The sequence below is a fragment of the Emys orbicularis genome, chromosome 9 (assembly GCF_028017835.1).
Source record: "Emys orbicularis isolate rEmyOrb1 chromosome 9, rEmyOrb1.hap1, whole genome shotgun sequence".
Lineage (NCBI taxonomy): Eukaryota > Metazoa > Chordata > Testudines > Emydidae > Emys > Emys orbicularis.
Genome location: NC_088691.1, coordinates 28,351,038 through 28,367,917, shown reverse-complemented (window position 1 = coordinate 28,367,917; position 16,880 = coordinate 28,351,038).

The window sequence follows — 16,880 nt, the reverse complement described above, 5'->3', positions numbered from 1 at the left end:
ATTGGCCTCTCAGAGTTGGTAAGACAACTCCCACCTGTTCATGCTCTCTGTATGTGTGTGTATATATATCTCCTCAATATATGGTTCACTCTTTATGCATCCGAAGAAGTGGGTTGTAGCCCACGAAAGCTTATGCTCTAATAAATTTGTTAGTCTCTAAGGTGCCACAAGTACTCCTGTTATTTTTGCGGATACAGACTAACACGGCTGCTACTCTGAAACCTATAATTACAATAGGCCCTCAGAGTTATGTTTTATATTTCTAGTTTTAGATACAAGAGTGGTACATTTCTACAAATAGGATGATCACACTCAGTAGATTATGAGCTTTGTAATGATACCTTACAAGAGACCTTTTGCACAAAGCATACCCCAGTTGCATTATATTCACTTATTGTCAAATTTTTCTAAAACTATCCCAGTTACATTATATTGACTTATTATCAAGTTTTTATAAAACCATATAGACTGCACAACGTCACAGGCATGTTGTAGAATTTTCTCTACACACACTACATGATATTGCTGTCCTCATCAATGTGTTTCTACAACCTTTACCCACCACAGCCCACAAGTTGTTCACATCCCTGCAGCACACACAAAGAGGGAAACTTCCTAGTTGCCTAGCTCTGTGGCTCTTCCTTCAGCAGCACCTCTGTGCTGAACAAAGAAACAACACTTTGAAGGAGTGACCTCCTGCTATTAGATGGTGAGAAAGAATATAGTTACCCTCCTACAGAGAGACAAGAGTAGGTGATTTACAGGATAAGCCTACTGGAGAGAATCAAGATGAGATTTTAATCTGCTGTATTGGCAAATAACATAACTACTTTAAAAATATTATTTATGAACATCTGAACCCTGTGACCTTTAAGTGCCCTCTGTTTAGTATGCCAAATTATAACCTTTGCTTCTAAAAGAGCAAAGACTTGTTCCTAACAATGACACTTGAACAGGGATGTAAACCTATTAACCAAACTCTCTTGGTAATTTTATTTATAGTATCTAATTTATCAGTACACATAGTACCTTGGTGCTTAAAGCAGTGTAGATTACAACTTTATAACTGAAGACTCTATAAGGATAATGAATGATTCTTGTCATACCTAATACTTATTGTTAATGTGTGTTAAAATGTTATAAATGTAGCTAATTTATTTAATGTCAGTGCAAACACCTGGAGAAGTCCTATGAGTATTGGCTGTAATAGTCTGCCAAGAGAAACAAGCCTCCTGTCAGGTAAACGGGAGATGGTGTCCTGAATGCAAGAAAAGGCACTAAGACCAAGTAGGGCATCTGGAGTGGAATGTGGTGAGGTGGGCTTAGAAGACACTTAGTGGTGGGAATGTGAGAGGCAGAAAGACTTTCATTTAATGCCACCTAACAAAAACCTGGCAAATCTCTAGCATTTTTTTAAATTCAAAACAGATGCTTTTTACTAAATTTACCAGTTATTAAAATCTAATTCAAAATTTCCACCAGTTTTAGTTTTTCACATGAGAACCCAGATTGACAGGCAGAACCAGGATTTGAAATTGAAGTTGTCTTGAAATACAGGAAACATTATTTTCCCTGGGAAATAGCAAGTTGTCTTCAATCAACAAAACTACTTGCTGTGGATTGACTCAGCCATACAAGTTTGCAGGATAAGCCTTCATATGGAACTGAGTGCTGCCTGGGGACAAGGGTCCAAATTGTAGGAACAGGGCTTTAAACTGCCGATTTATGTCTTCTCTAATGAAATTTCATCTGCTATGGACAGGATGAAATATTCCTATTTATCATATTTTTAATATTATTTAAATTCTATAAAGACAACAGGAATTTGCTTAAGAGGTTACTTTTTTAAAAGTCTGATTCAAATGTGTTTGTTTAATCATCTCGATGTCTGTTCAGACAAGCATCAGCATGGTGACAAACATGACTATTCATAAACATTTTAGAGTTGTCTATTTCTGTTTTCCTTTTCTTCCAGTCAGGTTGGTTTGTTTGTTATCCTATACGGTTATTCTGTAGACTTTGGGTGTTTCTAACTTTGTATATGGAGATTTGATTTTTCTCTGTGTGGTTTTGTTTTGGAAGTTGTCACTAAAAATTCCTATTAAAAAAACAAATTCCACCAATTTTCTAATTGACTTTGAAGAAAATACCATTTCAAGTGTTTCAGTATTAAATTATCCAATAGCAAGGAATTTCCCCTCAGGCATGACACAACTCTGCTGAAACAATTGTCTTTGGAAAATGAATTGACTTTAAAATAATATGAACTGTACTTACAAAATTGTCCTCTGTTCATTAAGTCACTGTTTTCCAGTCTCACTGATCATTTTATTTAAAAGCTCATACAGAATTGACCAGGTGAACACTCATCACTAACTTTTGGGCCTGTCTCTTCTTTGGCACCCCGGCTTTGGATCAGGCCCCAAAATAATAAGATTGTTGCAGTCAATGGAAATACTACAGTTTCCCCTAATTGCTAATATCAGTTTTGTTTGGCTTGTTTGTAACTTGCAAAAGAACTTGTGGGACCAAAATTTCAAATCCCAGGATATATATTACCCCATCACTGATGGTGTCAGATAAGAAATCATACAAATCCAAAGCTGTGGTTTTGGCATGGTCAGCCATTCGGATACAGTACTTCTTCTGTTCCCCTCCCATTCCATGTTGTCTTTCTCTCTCTGCTCTACTCCGCTGCATTCTGTTCTGTGTGGGTCCTGCCCGGTGAAGCTGACTCTGACATTAGTTGCTGGTTCACAAGAGAGCTGGATTCCACCAAAAGGTGTGTGCAAAATGTTTGCAACTAATCTCTTTGCCACATGAAAATTGGCCTGGTTTGGGGTTCTGCTGCATACTTGAAACATAGCCGGAACAATGAAAAAAGTGTGCTAAAGGTTTGCAGGCGTTTAGAGGAAACATGGGCGCATTTTCAAATAAACAAGGGCCTGAGTCTGAACAAAATTGGGCACCTCTATGGCTTTGCAGAATGCAGAATTCTATTGAATGCAGAATGTAATCAGATCCTCGAGTAATAAATAAAAGACTATATCAGCTGCAAGTCAGCAACAAATTTGTTTATTACAATTTCTTCAGCAGAGAGAGAGATTTACCTATGAGAAAAACAACATAAGTGGCTGTATTTTTCAGTCCAAAAAAATTTAGTCTCAGAATCTCTAAAAGTTCATAAGCATTGTAAGTTAGGTTGTAGTGTCAACTCTCACTGATGATCATGTATCCCAGAATCTCAGAGTTTAAAAGGAGTGTCGTGCGTCATTGGTAAATGCGATTTTAATAGATGATTAAGAGAAAAGTACTGTAACATATCTGGGCAAGTGTCTAAACAGACATCTGATATGCAGTTTTGGACGATGCTTCAGCTAAACCAGCTGAGATAGGTGTGACTGAATACACTGGTCAACAATTTTTGAGAAGTTCTGCTTCAGAGATAAAATGTGCTGTTTATTATGTATTTTGATGTGCTGAATTCAAATATGACAATTAAAACAACTGATTGGCTACTGTTTCTAAGATATTTAAGTTTTTACATTTTATGTCTATGTATATTGCGTAGATAGTAGAGTTTTAATCATAAATTGTAAATGTAGGTCTTTTCATGTGTTTATGGTTGCTTTACATGATAATATTTCACCTGTCCTGTTTATGTAACACTTTAAAAATCAGCAAAAGGGTTATAGAAATAAAATTTATTATGAAACAAAAGGCAAAAAACTATTATGTACATAGTTTAGTCCTATTCAGTGTCTACTCGGCGCTTCTTGGCTTGTCTCTTGTATTCATTAAATGGAGCATCTCTTGTCACTATCCAGCAATAGTCTGCAAGCATTGATGGGCTCCATTTGCCCTGATAGCGTTTCTCCATTGTTGCAATGTCCTGGTGAAATCGCTCGCCGTGCTCGTCGCTCACTGCTCCGCAGTTCGGTGGAAAAAAATCTAGATGAGAGTGCAAAAAATGTATCTTTAGTGACATGTTGCAACCAAGGCTTTTGTATGCCTTGAGGAGGTTTTCCACCAACAACCTGTAGTTGTCTGCCTTGTTGTTTCCGAGAAAATTTATTGCCACTAACTGGAAGGCTTTCCATGCCGTCTTTTCCTTGCCACGCAGTGCATGGTCAAATGCATCATCTCGAAGAAGTTCACGAATCTGAGGACCAACAAAGACACCTTCCTTTATCTTAGCTTCATTTAACCTTGGAAATTTTCCACGAAGGTACTTGAAAGCTGCTTGTGTTTTGTCAATGGCCTTGACAAACTTCTTCATCAGACTCAGCTTGATGTGTAAGGGTGGTAACAAAATCTTCCTTGATTCAACAAGTGGTGGATGCTGAACACTTTTCCTCCCAGGCTCCAATGACTGTCGGAGTGGCCAATCTTTCTTGATGTAGTGGGAATCTCTTGCATGACTATCCCATTCGCAGAGAAAACAGCAGTACTTTGTGTATCCAGTCTGCAGACCAAGCAAGAGAGCAACAACCTTCAAATCGCCACAAAGCTGCCACTGATGTTGGTCATAGTTTATGCACCTCAAAAGTTGTTTCATGTTGTCATAGGTTTCCTTCATATGGACTGCATGACCAACTGGAATTGATGGCAAAACATTGCCATTATGCAGTAAAACAGCTTTAAGACTCGTCTTCGATGAATCAATGAACAGTCTCCACTCATCTGGATCGTGAACGATGTTGAGGGCTGCCATCACACCATCGATGTTGTTGCAGGCTACAAGCTCACCTTCCATGAAGAAGAATGGGACAAGATCCTTTTGACGGTCACGGAACATGGAAACCCTAACATCACCTGCCAGGAGATTCCACTGCTGTAGTCTGGAGCCCAACAGCTCTGCCTTACTCTTGGGTAGTTCCAAATCCCTGACAAGGTCATTCAGTTCACCTTGTGTTATGAGGTGTGGTTCAGAGGAGGAGGATGGGAGAAAATGTGGGTCCTGTGACATTGATGGTTCAGGACCAGAAGTTTCATCCTCTTCCTCTTCTTCATCTGACTCAAGTGAGAATGATTCTGGTGCATCAGGAACGGGCAGTCCTTCTCCGTGGGGTACTGGGCGTATAGCTGATGGAATGTTTGGATAATGCACAGTCCACTTTTTCTTCTTTGACACACCTTTCCCAACTGGAGGCACCATGCAGAAGTAACAATTGCTGGTATGAGCTGTTGGCTCTCTCCAAATCATTGGCACTGCAAAAGGCATAGATTTCCTTTTCCTGTTCAACCACTGGCAAAGATTTGTTGCACAAGTGTTGCAGCATATGTGTGGGGCCCACCTCTTGTCCTGAGCTCCAATTTTGCAGCCAAAATAAAGGTGATAGGCTTTCTTAACCATAGTGGTTATACTGCGCTTTTGTGATGCAAAAGTCACTTCACCACAAACATAGCAGAAGTTATCTGCACTGTTCACACAAGTACGAGGCATCTCTGCTCACTTTGGCTAAACAGTAATGTGTCCCTTTGCAAAATCAAACACTGACAAATAAGAGAGCACGACACTGTATGATTTCTAGAGCTGATATAGGGCAATTTGTTCAGCAGAGTGATGTAAGCTTCGTTATGATTGCATCATCCATGACTTCTCGGAATAACATGATGCAATTCACATCATGTATGACGCAATACCAGCTTCAGATTGCATCATTCATTGTTTTGCCTAAAAAGCAAGTACTGTCCAAACCCAGTCATAGATTTCTTCATAGATCCAGTCAAAATGTATTTTAGTCATTTCTGGTTTAAATTGAGATCCCTTCCCTTTATAACTCACTTATCCTCCGCCATTCCCAAGTCAAGGGTCGTATATACTGACCCAATAGCATATCTTGAAAACTAGAGCCAATCAACAATTTTAAGCATCATTTTCGTTCTCAGTGACCCAGAATTAGTAAAGTTTGACTACATTTATTTCAGAAGCATTTTGGCTGTAGAGCAGTGATATCATGCTGAGCAAACTATTAATTCTTCCAGCATAATTTCTGAGGCAGGTCTAAAGCCAAACATTGGGGATGGTCACATGTTTTTCTAGGTCAAAGAAGCCAGAAAGTAGGCTGTTGTGTAAAAGTTATACAAAGACTTAGGAAATACACTTTGATTATTAACTACATACTCTGGTCTTAATCAGTACAGCTAATGGTGTTCTTGCATATAATTTCAAAGTGATGATGTATGTTGTAAAATTAGATCTCATGGACCTTGGTTCTTCTGCCTCAAAGATGCTATTTTGGTTCAAATCTTGGTGATGCTTTTGTGAGAAAGTGGTTTTATGGTTAAAGGTATTTTCTGGAACATACAATGGATATATTGAGATGTTCTTACCAATAAGATTTTATGGGTATACCCGAGATTTGGCTGTGTTGGAATACAATGAATGTTGATGGATAAATATACCAGTACCCCATAGTTAAATAAAGGTCTAGATATAAAAGCACCTTCCTTATCTCCAGCTCACTAGATATGGTATGTCAGTGTTAAGCAATTCTCTTCAGGAAGGAAGAGAAAGGTTGGACTTTTGGATTTCTCATTGTATGACCTAGATCATTATTAGACCCATATGCCTGTGCAATGGAGTGGAGGGTACACTTCGCGCAGGCTCCCTGTAGCATGGGTTGAGAGCGGGGAAGGCGAAGAAGACTGCAAAGCTGCTATTCTCCTGCCCTTGCACAGACGGGGGGCAGGGGAGGGCAACACAGTTGTACCAGTCACACCATGGGATGTAAGCTGCCCTGAGCATAGGCCCGGCACAATTAGCTTCCTCCCCACAGCAACAGGGAGATCAGGAGGAAGATTGATTTAGAATCAATCTGCTTCCCGTGCTGTGCTGAAGCAGGACATCTATGTGCTGCCCCATCTCAAGTCAGATTGCAAAGCGACAACTGAGCCCTAATGGTTTAGCCTATAAAGGCTAAACCGGTGTCAATCTGGTTAAACCTGTTTTCATGCTACCTGCCAAATCCAAACATTGTTTTCTTGATCTTTGAAAGATCTAATCAACTTGTTTTAGGATTTACTATGTGATTTTTTTTTAACAGTAACAGTCTTTATCACACAAAAACACTTTATCTTTTCTTGGCTCCCCTCCCCCCCCATACTGGTATACTTTAAAACCGATCATTTTGTGAATTATTTTCTAACATTATATCTTCCTCTTCCCCCCCTCCTCCCCCAAAGACGCCATTTACATTAGTTGGAGAACAGTGCTGCCTACAAGAATGTGAAAATAGGTTTCATTTAATTAATGATCTGGAAACAGGGAGACATTACATAGTAAATGAGGTTTATATATGATAATGTTGGATTTGTCATGTAAAAGATTGCTTCCTTTCAGCTCTCTGAAAGGACTAAATTTTGCTTTTGTACAGCTTGTACAATGCTATTAAAAAGAGAACACTCTATGGAAAGTATAACAATAAATGAAATCTATAATTCTAATGAGCAGAAAGAGATGATGTTGTTTTAATATAAACGTAGATCAGAACTAGAAAAAAGCTTTGAAAACCAAGGGGCTCAATCATGGCTTTCCCACCGGCTCCACATAACTTATGCAATATACATAGCATGCTGGCTAGTGCAGTCATGCTGGCTGGTGCATTTGGGTGTGGAGCCAAGGTTTCCCACATTCCTTACCTCCTGCCTGCCCACTTCCATCCACATGTAATGAGGTCCAGCACAGTTTACTTCCACTAAAGAGTGGCCCCTGAAAAGGCTGCTTCCCTCCTCCCACCCCGGCATAGGCAGCTACCACAGTATGGGTAGGTGGTGAGGGTGAGGAAGGCAGAGCTTTACATTTCGTTACTCCACTGTGCAAGAGTGCAGCACAGGCCCTGGCCTGGCCTAGGGAAGGAAGAGATTGAGGGGAAACGGTCTGAATTATTTCACTGCAAAGTATTGTAGTTTTATCCATTTTCTTTTTATTGTGACAATTAAAAATATGGAAAGCAAATTTTAAAAATTGCTATCTTTATCTCTATGTTTATCTAATCGTTGTCAAATTTTGTGATTTTTATCACAAATCTCCTAATATTTTGTTGTTGTTTTTCCTTAAAGCCCCAGCTATTGTATGCAAGAGATTGCATTTTCAAGCTCTTCTCTGCAACCAGGAGAGCTAGAAACTTATTTTTTTTAAACACCAAAGGTGAAATTCTTAGGCAATCTGAGTGCACCGCAAAAGCTCAGAAACCAGAAGCCAAATAAAAATAATCTAAAATTTATTTTTAAAAAGGTCTCATAATTTTTAAGTCAATACTGCTCTCTACCTATCTGGGTATTCTGTCTCTCATCACCAAGGTATCTGAGCACATTCCAAAATTGAAAAGAGTTCATGTAAATAGATATTAGTTCTATCTTCCTCCAAGCCTGTAGGCCCTGGACTTTTATTTTGTATGTCCAGTATGGTTCCATCTACTGTCTGAGGACAATGATTGAAACCATATCAGCATGATCCTGCCACATCTGGAAGGTGGGACAACAGGATTCTATAATTGACTATATCAGCAGCTGTGCAGAGCAGTGTGGCTTTTGATGCCCAAGAAGAGAGCATGCACCGTGTGCCAGCATTGTCCCTTTTCCTGAACTGAACCCTGATTGTATCTAGATGGAGTTTTAGGTGACCCTTGAGGAATTTCTCAGACAGCTAGAAAGGCTAGATACAGGGTGGTGGTTGGAGAAATTTGTAGCATCAGGTATTGAAATTGGTAGTGTAACTAGACTATGACATGATAGGAGGGTAGTAGATTTCCTTTCTCAGAAAAGGTATTGATCTCAGTTAGTAGGGGTGCCAGTCCCAGGTGCCCTTGACTCTTTCACTGGTCAGGAATGATGGATCAGACTCATAGGGTATAACTTGGTTTTCCTGCAGTACTTCTAGTACTTCCTACGTGAAGGAAGGTATTTAGAGAATGAGGGTACTGTATTGTTGGATTATTGAGCTCTTGTGTTACTCCTGGCATTACAAAAGGATGTCTTGGATGCAGGTGGTTTCTCTGAGGAGTAGGCTGATAGTTCTTCCCAGTGGGAGGTGTTGAGTTCTGGGATTGAGTAGGGGCATTCTGTGTTAACAAAGCAATTTATAGTCTAACGTAGCTCAGTGGGGTATGACTTGGTGGAAAAGAGGTGGGGTTTCTCTACTTTCTCCATGGCCACATACACAGGCAATTCCTGCCAGTCTATTTTTTGATGTACATATAACTCTTTTGTTGCCATTTTCTTCTTATGACAATCTTCAATTCGCCAGGCATTTGTTTTCTGTTGCATTTTATTTTGAGACATCCCTTGAGCTTTTTTGTCCCTTAGTGAAGGAATCCACACAGATGGGGGTATCTTTGATTACAAAAATAGAGTTTGCAACCAGTAGAGCCACTGTGGATTTACCACTCCTTCATCTTCCTCCAATCAGAGTTTAGAAACAGTAGGTCTGAAGGAATTACAAGAACCTCATGGTGCAGTAAAAGATGCAGAGCAGATAGAGAGGGAGAGCTCCCTCTCCTAGTAGAACCTACCAAAGCATAGGTACCGAGGCTGTGCTCTTTAGAAAGGATTTGCCCTTAGTGGAGGGAAGCGCACGTAGTTCTTTTTTCAATGCATTTATTTTTTCAAGAAGCAATTTCTAAATCTTAAAACAGAGATGTGGCATTTCATTCCTGTTCTTAACCTACAGAACTATTCCCAGACAAAGAGAGGGTATCTTCCAGCTGTCTAGCTGCCTCCCATATTTGCAAATATATTTCTAGCAGAGAAAAAAAAAGAGCAATTAATACAGAACAATGAGGTTATTAAAGCAGACAATCATAGAAAAGGTAAAATGCCTTATCATTAGGAAAGGGTTTTATGTGTGCCAAATTAAAGCTTTGAAGCTCATATTATTAGTGGTTTTGACCTTAACAATTGCCACATCTTTTCTGACGAATGTTGCTATCATGATTTTGAAATATTTTTAAAGTATCATGTTTTTAAAAGATTCTGAGCAAAATGATGTATTCTTTTAACAGATTATTCCAACCATACTTCAAGTCAGAGCTACATTTTAAATATTTTTTCACGTTAAGTTCAAGGATCAAATCAAATGCACTTGAAGATTCAGAACAAGCCTGCTTTAGTAGTCAGTCTTGATCTGCCCAGACTATTTATAATGGGTATAGCTTAAAGAGGTTTCTGTTGCCTTGCTAAATATAATTTGGTTTAGTACAAAGAAAATGCATTAATTTAACAGACCTACAGTATTCTGATCAGTATTGTCAGATCAAATTTCCACTTTTGTGTGTGTGTGCTACAGAAATATATTTCTTTAACAACTTAAATTATTTATGGTGTGTTAATTTAATTTAAAATAACTTTGCTGTTTGTATACAGCATGTTTCACAGTATAGCTGTGCTATGGTTTGGTCTCCATGAAAAATGGAAATGCATTCTTTATATGGGTTTATTTCATTGGGCTATAATATAGTACTGTTTTATTAATCAATCAAGACAAGGATTTTCTCACTGGTAGAACGTTCATTTCTTTAACTTTTCTAAACTGTATATCCACCTTTAAAAAATCTAATCCCCAGCTCACTCTGCAAGCTCATTAACATATACCCATTTCTTTGCAAACTGTCACATATCCAGTTTTCCATCACACGTTTACTGGAATACTCAGCTTTCCACTCCAGATTTACTGATGTAAATTCATCTATTCACTGCATATTTGCCATCATAAAATGATTTCTCCTCTGCAGAGCTGGTATGTAGCCAGCTCACTGCACACTGAAATTCAATTTCCATTGTCTTCTATCTTGTGTAACTCATTTACACTTGTGGCAAACAAGTACAAGGTGCGTGAAACAAAAAAACAAAAAAACCTTTATTATTCTGATCTGTAGCCTTCGACGTCCACTGTGACCTCTTTGGGCCTGATTCACCAATGTGATTTTCAGCTTTATGCCAGTGTAACTCTGGAGTACAATGATATAAAACTGGAATAACAGTGGTGAACTGGGCCCATGTTGTCCAGGTATAAATGACAAGTTGCAAGGCACTGAAGAATTCGGTCCTCTGATTCCTGCCCTTTTCTCAGGAGACTCATTGGTACATATTCTGTTCTCATCTATATTCTCTCTAGTTCTCTGCAGACTAGCTAACACATAATCGGATATGTACTCTCCACAGACTTTCTGATGTCCAACCAGTTTGCCATAGGTTTGCTGAGTCATGATTTGTCAGTTCAATTGCTGGCGCATATCCTGTTGTTGACCAAGTTTTTAACACAAATTCATTTTGCAGCAGAGGCTCTGTCACATAACCATTAATTAGGTTTGGAAAAATGGAATAATAACTTATTTTTAATCAATTTTCTTCAACAGTACTCTGTGCACTAGCTTTTGAACAGGACTATATGCATGAGAACTTCAAAATTTTGATACCAAGCCATTTGAGTTCTCTCCCTGTGGCCCATAATAGTTTAGCTTCCTGAGGGCTCTAATACCTTGGTCTAATTTCAGTTTTTGGATTTAATGTGCGGGTGCTGGGTGGTGTCAGTGGCCTGTGATATACAGGAGGTCAGACTGGATGATCTGGTGATCCCTTCTTAAATTCTATTTATCTGATTCCCACATAATTAAATACATTTTGTAAAAATAAGAAACGTTATATTTTTGCTACCCGACACCTATGGCTAGGCTGATTTGCTTAAACTTTGATAAAATATTACTCTGGCAATGAGATAAGAAGGATTTCCAAACCAAAAGGTGTTATCTTATAGTTAGAAAGCTCAAAAATAAAAGTTGGAGTGGAAGCCAGGAGCCATGCTCCATTATCCTGTTTTCTTCATCCTCATAGATGATCAGTGGGAAATAGATTTGAATGCTTTAAATTATTTCCCATCATTTACTGGTAATCTACCCAGCAGGTACTGTTTGTACCCTAAGTGCTGATTTTTTTAAAGCATAAGAGGAAGAGCAAAGGAACTTTTTATTCTAAGTCATTCTGTAATTTACACATTTTTGTATCAACCCACTTACTAGTGCCATACATAAGTGTTTCCTCTGAACAGATTTAATTTTTAATTTTCCTGAATCAGTGTTAACCAGGAAAAAGGTAATTGTTGTCAAGAGTATTCAAACTGTCAGAATATCATTCAATCTAAAAGCTGTTAGAATCTGTGCAAAAGTAATTACTGAAACTCTATTCAACTGTAATAATAACCTGCCACTGATGACAGCAATTACTGGGAAAGTGTAATAGAAATCAAAGGCGCATTTTTCTCTGACAAGTACATTTCTAACTAAGGTTTACATTGGTTGAATAGTGTTGACAATGATGATGTGCTGTATCACTCTTAATCACGGTTGGCATGATGTTACAGTTTGAACTGTTCACTGTTAGAGGGAGACTAATTGCGTGTTTCATCTGACACTGTCCATGCTTTCTGTACATAGGAATATATATTAGAGATGAGCAGATCTCAAGTGTTGTGCTTCATTGCCTAGCTCACATCCTTTTTAAGTGTAGGGTATAAGTACTTTTGTACTTAAAATAGAGGCTTCTAAATAGAGTTGGGATGAACCGAGGTGAGGTCAACTTTTAGTACTTTCAAAACACAGAGCTCTGGATAAGGTATAACATGGGGGCAAAAGTCAGCCCATTTTACACATTCAGGCTAATGAAAGTCATCATCTGGAATGTCTTCATTTCTGATCAAATCAACTTGAGAGGGTGGATCAGCGCTGAGAGGGAACGGGACTCCAAAGCTGTGGTCCTGACGTCGTCTTCCAGTGAGAGCTGAGTACCAGTGTTCTCCTGAAGTACAATAAATAAGGGCCAGAACCTCCACTGGTGTAAATTAGCATAATTCCTTTGACTTTGGAGTTACAGTGCTCTATGCTAGCTGAGGATCTGTCCCTAAGTATCTAATTAAGTGAGCTAGAGAGAGAAGGGTCTGAGCAGCCCTATCTCTGCGGCACTCACTCCTTTTTTAATGATCCCATCTCAGAGCTACTTTAGGAGCTTCCTCCACAATTTTCTTCCCAGTTTGAGCATTTGCTATAGCACTGCCTTGTAAAGGTGTCCCTTTAGATGTTCCTCGTACAGGTCGGCCCATAAAGCTTCCTGTTCAGAAGGGAAGCTAATAAAAATTGTAGTTTGGGAGAGATCTGAGGGTGGTTGCCCAAAGGGTCAAATATGTTGGCCCTGCCCAGTCATTCCCAAACATGACAAAATGTCACATGGGAAGCTAATTTTAATATGCTCATTTTGCTGATATTGTTGAGACTAAGGCAGTGAAAACTAACTAGAGCAGAACAATGCCAGCGTTAGGGGTTGCATACACAAAAGAGAACATACGCAGTTCTATAGCTAAGCCAACTGAACGCATTTTTTGACTAAGATGATGATCAAGTTCTCATGCAACAAATTAGGTCCATTGACTACATGTGGAAGAAATGAAGACCGTGATCAACTGGATAACATTGTGTAGTTAATGATGTTCCTAGTGTGAGAATTTTTTTGTCCTTGATACATTCCTACACCACATGGGACCATGTTCACTACACCTAGTGGGATGTTATATACATTATGCACATTATTACTGCATGACAGAGCCAGAACGCCTTACCCGCTGATTCTCAATAAAACTCATTGTAGACGTGACCCAGGAGGAAACTATATGAAAGCATGAGTAAACAATCCTTTTAATCCACAAAACTGGCCATATCCATTAAAGGCAGCCAAACTACCTACAGAGAATTCATGCCCCATGAGCAGGGATTCCTGAAAGACCCACATCTGCTACCATATTAAAACAAACCCACTGATATATTTGAGCATTCCTGAAATTCCATTTCCTCCTACCGTTTCATTTTTACCAAGAACCCTCTTCAGTGAATGAATGCCCTGCTATAGTGAACAAGCTCTGCACATCCTGGGTTAATTTTAATGATCATCACACCGCTAAAAAAACCCACCAGCTATTTCACCCTCTAATCATAAATGATGTCACCCCTTCTCCCCAAATTCACAACTGCACCAAAGAAGAGTAAGATTTACATAACTGAAATGTATGGATACTGTATGCTCCACTTTCAATTCACCATGCCTCTGTTAGGGCGCTGCCGCATCTGTCATCCTTACAGATGTGAAACCTGCCCCTAGGAGAGCAAGCTGAATCCCTTTCAAATGCTGACTCTGCCCTGTGGTAACAGAAATGGAACCATCAAAACAAATATCTTTCCCCCCCGTCCTTTCCTGGGAAAAGCAGCTGGTCAGGGAACTGTGCACATATGTTAAAACATCAAAAAGGGCAGCTTTAGGCCAACAGTTCTTGGATAAAAAAAGATTAGATGCCAAAGTTAGCAGCTTAGTGGAGAGGGCAAAAGGATTAAAACAGGAGCTGAGAGAGGCTGAGCATCTCAGACAGACAGACAGACAAAGGCAGTACTGGCCCGTCCAAGGAGAACAGTGCATGGGGCCCCCAAGCAATGGCTGCATGCACAGAGCAGTCAGACCAGCTCCATTCCAGCTGACAGCAATGGGCCAAGCATGTCCCACAATGGCATTGATAGGCCCCCCATTTCAGGGGACAGGCTGCTTGCTATACAGATAGCAAGGATACTGGCAGGATGCTAAATCATATCGGACAGAGGAAACTGAGCCCTAAATTACATGGATTTCACTCTCTTGCCAAGGTATGTTGTGATGTCCAAATATATAACTGGGTTCAAAAAGAACTAGATAAGTTCATAGAGGATAGATCCATCAATGTCTGTTAGCCAAGATGGTCAGGGACACAACCTATACTTCTGTCTCCCAGAAGCTGGGAGGGGCAGCTGGGGGTGGATCACTCCAAAATTGCCCTGTGCTGTACACTGCCCCTGAAGCTTTGGTACTGGCTACTGTCAGAGCCAGAATACAGGGCTAGATGGACCATTATCTGACCCAGTATGGCAGCTCTTATGTCCTTAACCACCTTTCTCTTCTGCTCATCTTACTCATCACCAGAGCTCCTCTGCCCCACGCTGGGAGGAGCTGGCTCTGATTTGCTCCATCAAGCCATCATGGTGCTTTTTACTTAGCTTACTTGAAGGTGTCACCTAGAATGGCTCTTCACATTGTTATACCAATAGAATAAAAACCAGCAGGATCTTATTAAGAGGGATAAGGCAAAGATGCCACATTTATTGTAAATATAATAATACTATAAAAGATAACAGTAAACAACGTTGTTTGGCTACTTATTTCTGTTACTACTTATTTCTTATACACACACATTATACCTAATACCTATACACTTACACACACATTCACACACACACACACACATCCATCAGATGTTCTGCAGCTGCTGCATAGTTACCAGTCCTGCTTGAGTTTGCAGCTTGGGTTCGTAGCTTGTGGCGGCTAACTGGCCAGGAAAGCCGGGCACAAGGACGAGCTGGGTCTCTGTTGGGCATGCACCGATACCCTTCCATGTTGGCAGCAGAATGTTACCCTTCTCCCAAAGTTTTCCATCTCACCCATCCTTTTTGTAGGCTTTAGTTTGAATCCAGAGTCTATAGGTCTTGCTGTGTCACGCTGCCTCTGGGTTTGGTGATTGATCACCCATCAATTGCAGACATGACTTTCAGCCTCGGACCGGGCTTTGATCTTCCTTCTATTGTACCTTTTCTTTTTAGGGTGGATTCTTCTTACTTTGTTAGGGCTCTTGTCTGCATCTTCAGCCGTTGATGTTTGAACTCTATTTAATCAGGACAGGCTGGGGCTGGAGGTTGATTCCATCATCCATACATACCTCATTCACACATCTAAACTAAACTAATAAGATTACAGCAGGGTTTGCAAAAATGAAGGTTGCAGCAAGCCCTTACAAAATGGAGTAAGCATTTTAAAATGGGGTTTGAATTACAATATGGCAAACAGTGAACAGAAGTTATAATATAGACAAGTATAATGGATGGCAAACAGTGAACAGAAGTTACACTGTAGGCAAGTGTAATAAATGGTGAACAGAAATTACAATACTGAAACAGTGCAAGTCTCAGTGATTTAAGCAGGAATTGGATTGATAGTGAAACTCACAAAGGCAGCTGACTGAACAGCTATGGCTCTTAACAGGCATCTTAATTGTTATTTAGCCAGTTATTGGGGTAACCGGTTTTATGAATGAATATTATTTCATTCATAAAACTTTACTTATGAAGTTGCATTAATAAAGTGAACAATTAAAAACAATTTCATTCATCAGTCCTACAACATCCACCTGGGATGCATTATTAACGAATCCTTGCTCTCTTATAAGTCACTGAAGTCAAAGGTAGCTTTGCCTGGTTAAAGAGTGAGTAAAAGGGGAATGACGATTTAGCCCATTGAAGACACCCCCCCATGGCACTGTGCATTCATATCAGTCTTTAGGAGTAAAACCCATTCCCTGCCCAGAACTGTTTACATTCTAAGGGAGACGAGACTAATAATCACAGGTCAAGACGTGGGGCCAAAGCTCAGGGAAGGGAAGACATGGAAATGGCTGATGGGAAGGCTCCCTGGGAGAAGTGTAGTTTTAGGAAAGATTTGAAGACAGAGAGAAGGAAACGCTTCAGCAACAGAGCTAGTACTTGGTGATCAGGAAACTGGTGGGCAGGACCAATATGTATATGTATCTGCAAATTAATTGCCCCTTTATGGATGGCAGCATGGGACAGAGGGGCTAGTATCTGTCATCAAGGAATATTGGCTAAGTAGTTATAAACCACATTTCTAGTTACAAAGAGACATTGAATGGATCCTAGTTCTTCCATCATTGTCCCCTGAATCCCTGCCTACCTGCATCTTCTCCTTGTTTCCTAGACTTCTCCAGGATGAGTTGCCTCGCGCTGTGTTTCAATGCACACACACAC